Source organism: Tigriopus californicus, chromosome 2 (genome assembly GCF_007210705.1).
Source record: "Tigriopus californicus strain San Diego chromosome 2, Tcal_SD_v2.1, whole genome shotgun sequence".
Taxonomy (NCBI): domain Eukaryota; kingdom Metazoa; phylum Arthropoda; class Copepoda; order Harpacticoida; family Harpacticidae; genus Tigriopus; species Tigriopus californicus.
In genome coordinates this window covers 6,405,884-6,412,618 of record NC_081441.1, presented here as the reverse complement: position 1 = coordinate 6,412,618, position 6,735 = coordinate 6,405,884, and positions in this window count along the sequence as shown.

Here is a 6,735-nt window from a genome sequence, read left to right as displayed (position 1 = left end):
TGCCGTCGATGCAGTTCTAACCCTGGATAGATTGTGATTGTGATGGATCCTCCCCCATCCCTGACAATATGTGACCATAACCAACCCTCCCTCCTGTTTTTTATTGCTAAGGAGTGATCCATTACCATTAAGCAAAACGTGGTCAAATTTACGTCTCTTCTTGAATGTCTTATTAAGTTTGAAGCTAAATTGCAGAAGTTGCCATTCGGCATAAGCGAAAAGGCTCACCGAAGCATTGGCAAGAAAACCGTTTTGTGCAACCCTCTCGAATTTGCTGCTCGACATAGAAGCAACATTTTTTGTCGGAGTCTAGTCATCGCGTCTTACTTTTCTAGGAACTTATAGTCATGGGTCTTCTAGAACCTGAATTCTTTTCAATGGCAGTTTAATTTCTCACTGGAAATTTCATATGAAGTAAAATTCTATAAGTAAATCAGGTACATTCTTTTTCTTCGTTCAGATCTACCAAAAAACGGCCTATTACAAATTGATTGATTATTGGTTAATGTTTATCTTAAAACATCTTAAGCATCCATGGGTTTCCATACCTTCCTTCAAATTTACCACAAACGGGATAATCAAGAGTCAAAGTTTTGTCTAGATTAATTTCGTCAGCCTGAGTCCAAGTAAATCAGACAATCCAAACTTCACACTCCTGGAAAGCGAATACGTTGGTTTATGAGACAACCTTATGAGAGCCTGCTCAAGAACTAACAATTGGGAAAGACGCTCTTTTGCTAGTGATCCTTATATTTAATCTCATTTTTTGGATTGTAGCCTTGGAGAGTAATGTCAAGAGTGGCAGAACATTATCTACATCTGAAAGAATGTTTGCAAGAATTAGATAACATTGATAGAGTTTGGACAAAAGAAACAGGAAAATAAATCAGCCATATTTTGTTGTGGCTCAAAAATGTACGAATGTTGTAATCAAATATAAAGCTGTCATCAATTTTGAAATGTAAAAAGCTTCTTGTCCTGAAATATAAAAAAACTAGAGGTGGGCAAAGAGGGTCCGGATTGTTTTTTAATCTTGCCATGAGACAAGAAATTGCGTCGTAATTAAGGCGCGTATTGCTGAAGTAAAGTAAAATAGGGTGAACGGCTTTTGCAAGACCTGCAAATTGACATTGAACACCATAATCAGCCTCTCTTGCCTGGCAATGACTAAACAAGGTGTAGCACCATTAGCACGATCTTGCAAAAAGTCATATAACTCCATAAGCAGGCATTTCTTTTTCTTTACTGACTAAAAATAGATTGAACGGCTTTTGCAAGACCTGCAAATTGATATTAAAGCACCAGAATCAGCTATTTCTTGCTTCTGGCATACAAAGGGTGCACACCATTAGCACGATTGCAAAGTCATATAACACCAATAGCGCAAATCATTTCTTTCTCTTTACTGGCGAAATTAGGGCGCACAACATTTGTAAGACCCTGCAAATTGACATTGAACACGCATAAGCAGGCATTTCTTTTCCGCGTACTGATTTAACTAGGGTGCACAATATTTACAAGACTTGCAAATTGACATTGAACACGCATAATCAGCTATTTCCTGTCTTGTACCTGACTAAACAAAGGGTGTATTCCATCGGCAAGTTCTGCAAAAAGTCATTTAACACCATAAGCAGGCATTTCTTTCTCTTGACTGACGAAACTAGGGTGCACAACATTTGTAAGACCTGGAAAATGACATTGGGTACCAAAAGCCGGCATATCTTTCTCTTAACGACTAAAATAGGGTGCACAGCTTTAGCAAGACCTCCAAATTGATTTTGAACACCATAAGAGCAGGCATTTGTTTCCTTGTGCTGAATGAACTAGGGTGTACACCATTAGCAAGACCTGCAAAAAGTCATTTAACACGGTAGCAGGTAGCTCTTTATTTCTATTGACGACCTAGACTGCACAAGATTTCCAAGACCTTCAAAAGACATTGAACACCATAAGCAGGCATTTCTTTCCTTGTGCTGATAAACTAGGGTGTAGACCATTAGCAAGACCTGCAAAACTCATTTAACACCGTAAGCAGGTATTTATTTATTTCTCTTTCCAGACGAAATTAGGGTGCACATCATTTGTAAGACCTGAAAATGACATTGAGCACCATAAGCAGGCATTTCTTTCTCTTTATTGACTAAAATAGGGTGAACGGCTTTGCAAGACCTGCAAATTGAACATTGAACACCATAATCAGCCATTTCTTGCCTGGCAATGACTAAACAAGGGTGTACACCATTAGCACGATCTGCAAAAAGTCATAATGACTCCATAAAGCAGGCATTTCTTTCTCTTTACTGACTAAAATAGTTTAGTGATACCGGTTGGAGTTGACCAATAACCAATACCAATGTTGATACCAAGGGATTCGACTCGGGCTCGATCTAAGGATTGTTGTAGAGCAGTAGGTTTCGGTAATTCGTCTAAGTCCCGGAAGGAGTGGAAATATCACAAGTTCTGATGATGATATTTTATTCCGATGAAGTATTGAATATGTACAGGAGTGCACGAACATACGGTCCTCTTAGGTTGAGAGTCCAGTAGTTACTTGTCTTACCCCTATGGTAGACTTTACCAAGAAACCTCTTGATACCTCTTTATGCATTGGGGCGATGACAGACATATGAGTTATATGGCACTAAATCATCGCATTACTGTTATTGTTATGTGACAGGTTGACAGGTCTTAGATCTGCTTCCAGTCTACTGGCCTTGACATCTTTGCACACTTGGCTTGACATCTTTGCACTCATTAATCTTCGTTGGTGTGTATTCGCACTCTTGGCCTTGGACTCTTTACAACGCTTTTGCTTCCACATTATTCTTGGCTCTATTGTAACGTTGGGATGAATATTTGCTCTCGTTCTATAATGGTCTATCGCAATTCAGCAATATACGGCTGAATGCTGTTTCACTACAGTTACCCTCCTCTGATGAAGGGCGCTGTGTCCTCGCAGCATTATTCCTTTGGATAGATGGGGGTGGGCTCTCCGGGTTTGGGTGTTGCGGCGGCAAAGACTGGCAGAGCGGATGCAACTTGGGTAGCTCTTGGTTCCAAATATCATTAGTCCGATGCATAGGCCAATCATCGTGGCTATGGTGAATCCTACATGAGTCGCATGGGACCATGACATGGGTTTGGGAGCTTGATGGATGGCAGCGATGAATTCCGACATGGGTAAGGGTTGGGGTATGTCGGGTTGGTTCAACTGGAGCAGAGCTTGTTGGAGTTCCTCGGGCTGTATGCGGCTGTGGGTTGGTTGTGGTTGAGGAGTTTGACAAGGTCAAAGGACGGGATTTTTGGGGGTCGGGTTACCACGATGTCGGTGCCTAGCCAGTTGGATCGGACTGCGGGTACATAGTGTTCCTTGGTGTTGAACGAGCAATCCGTCTCCAGGTGTAGTGGGGTGACTCCGGGTGTATATCGGATGTCGGTAGTTCCATTGGAGCACGTGATTCGGGCTTCTTCGGTTTGCGGATCGGTTCTTCGGGTTGGCGATGAATACCATGAACGTTTGGGGCCCAACTTGGTGCAGCTCTAAGTTCTGGGTGCTTGGTTGGAGTTCGAAGGACATCGTTGCTGGATTTGGATGGGCTCACCTCGAAATAGAGCAAAAAGACATGTAGTAGCAGATGTTTTGGTTAATACACGTACTGGGGGCAAAGATAGAGTTTCCTGATTCGGATACAACGCGTTCAGTTCAGCCTGGTCGAGTTCTTGGTACAGGGTGTTCTCGTCGTTCAGCATGAGGTACTGGTTGGGGTACATCACTCTCAGTTCTTGGCCTTGGGTGGTGCTGATGGGCATGGCCAAGTGTCGGTGTACCGTGAAGGTTTCTTTGATGTTGTACACCGGACGGGTACAACCACTCGCAGTTGGCTTTGTCTCATGTCGGTGTGGCAATGGAGTTTGTAAAAACTTCTAAGTCTGGTGCTCGAAGGCTAACTTCAAGGGGCCGTTGGGTTTGGCTGGACATGCGCTTCAAAAGCTTCTCGTACCAATGGGGCTGGAATAGAATCAACAGTTGATTTGCCCATGCAATGCTCGAGTCCATGTGTCTAGGATGGCATAGATGTTATGGTGGCTTGGTTACAGCGTATTGAGTTAAGGACACAAGTGCTTCCTTTTGAACATATGCCTGTAACTGCGTTGCTGGGCTGTGTCGATCTCCTCCCTCGAATCCTATTTCGTGTTTCACGAGTTCGGTGAGGGTGGCGTTGAGGTGGGCTATCCTGTGCTTGTTGATCTCCATTTGTCGACCGGCAAGCATCTAGGTAGTGGCGCATGCTGTCTCGTTGTGTCTCTAGGGCGTCAATTCGGGCGGACATTGTTGATTGGCTGAAAATGGCTCCTAGGGGCTCCGCCTCTAGCGCGGTGAGTCCCGGCAATGACAAGAAGGGCTGATCGCTTCTGATCGTGCTGGGCTCTGGTTGAGGTTGCGAAGGTCCTCAATCCGGTGGAGGCACTCGATAGTATCCACTTCTATCAGTTGCAACTGTTTGATGAACACTTGGTCTGGGCTGTCTTCAAATGGACTGGTGCGCCTCTTTCAGATAGCGGAGTATCTCTAGGATTGTGTGAAGCTGGTCTTCGATGGGTCTAAATCCAGTCGACAATGCAATGAGAAAGGCATGTGGTGTCGGTGGCTACTTCGCCGATGGTGTGAAAGATGGCGGGTTCTCTTTCGTCATGTGTATGGGCGCGGATGGTGATAGTTAGTGTGCACCACATGCCAGTTGGAGTGACCTGTAGCTGATTAGCGGATAGTTAGACTGGGTGTTCCTTACAATTCATGTGATCAGGTATGGAGGGGTGGAAGGAAAGAGGTTAGGAGGATCGGGAAAGGGTGGTTATTGGGAAGGAGGGGTGTATTCAGGAGGTATTATTTTCGGCTTCCAGCCAGTCTGGGGCGGAAGTCTATGTCCTAATCTAGCCATGGCACAGGGATGGGATCAGGAATGGGACGCGATTAGCTGACACCATTCGCTCTAGCTCCGCTCGTATCTCGTTTATTTCCGCATCCGAGGGGCCTGGTGTAGGGCAGGTTCGGTAGTGGGGCCAGTTGATGTGGGAAAAGATCGTCTCGCCACAAGTCTCGAAGTCGTAGAATGGTTCGGGCTATGTCCGGCTGTGGTATTGGATTCCGAATCCGTTCTCCGGCCTTCGTCGGTATCTGGGGTGCTGGGTTCGTCAACCAAAAAAGCGGTGACGGAAAGTTTCGAGCCGCTAGGCGGCTATGGCTCGTGTTTTAGGGCGATCTCCATATAGTCTCCTTCGTTTCGGAGGCTGAACAACAACTGGTTGTCGTCTTCTTGTGGTGGGTTCTCTATGGTCCAATGGTGGTGATCCAGTGGACTTCTAATTCGGCGGGAGGGTGCGCGGAATCGGATGGCTCATCATATTCCGGCACGGTACTACACATTCAGGGCCGTGGTATGTACACATCGGTGTGTGGGGTAAGGCTATGAAATCCTTCGGTATTGGAGTCGTTGGCGAAGATGTCCAACTAATCCAGGACCGGCTGTGCGGGAAATCGTCGCTTTTTTGTGGTCCAAAGTAGAAAGTGTAAACTCGTCAACTGGGCGGGTTCTGGAGTAAATATAGATATTAAGGACATGGCTAGGCGCTATTTACGATAGTTACAATAGTGATTATAGTGTTGGTTAGTTCTGGTGTTATAATAGACGGATTGGTGGTAGGCGGGAAAGGGTCGCTCTATGTAGTTTCCGGGGTTGCTTGAACCCTCGCATTCGGTGCCACGGGTCCTTCTTCTTGGGCGGTGTTTTCCATTCTTGTTTCTTGGAATAGCGCTGGCGATGCAGTAGGAGTTGGGCAATGGCAAGTTCTTCGGCCAATGCTGCACTTGGTGGTGAGGTTTATCAGTAACACATGGAGGTGTCCGGGTGTAGTCCCGGATCAATTGAGGCCTCCTAGCACCGGGTGAAGCCTTGGGCTGCTTGCGAGCTTCGGGGGGGCGCTAGGCTGGAGGAGAAGTTGTGCCGGTCGTGCACTACTCTTATCGCGTATTGCCGTTAGTAATTCGGGTGGGAACTCCGGGCGCAAGAGTGATCACATCGCTTTGGAGTGATGATTGCCGGGTACGAAGATGGTCTATTCCGCGCGCTTCGGGCATAGGTCTTTCTGGCTTGTCGGTCGCTCTGGTAAATCCATGATTGAATTGGATCTCTGACAATCCTTGGCGGGTTGGCTATCCTCGGTGTGTTGGTGCTGTTAGGGGGGGCAAACAGTGATTAAATATATCTGATAGCCAATTCCTATAAATATACAGGAGAAAGAGAAAATTTGAGAGAAAATCATCTAATGACGGGGTGACTCCCCTCCAGACGAAATTAGGGTGCACATCATTTGTAAGACCTGAAAATGACATTTAACACCATAAGAAGGTATTTTTTTCTTTCTCTTTCCAAACGAAATTAGGGTGCACATCATTTGTAAGACCTGAAAATGACATTTAACGCCATAAGAAGGTATTTATTTATTTCTCTTTACTGAAGAAATTAGAGTGCACATCATTTGTAAGACCTGCAAAATGACATTTAACACCATAAGCACCCATTTCTTTTCTTGTACTGAATATACTAGGTTATACAACATTAGCAAGAGTTGCAAAAAGTTATTTAACAACATAAGCAGGCATTTGTTTCTCATTATTGAAGAAATTAAGGTGCACAACATTGGCATGACTTGCAAAATGACATTGAACACCAT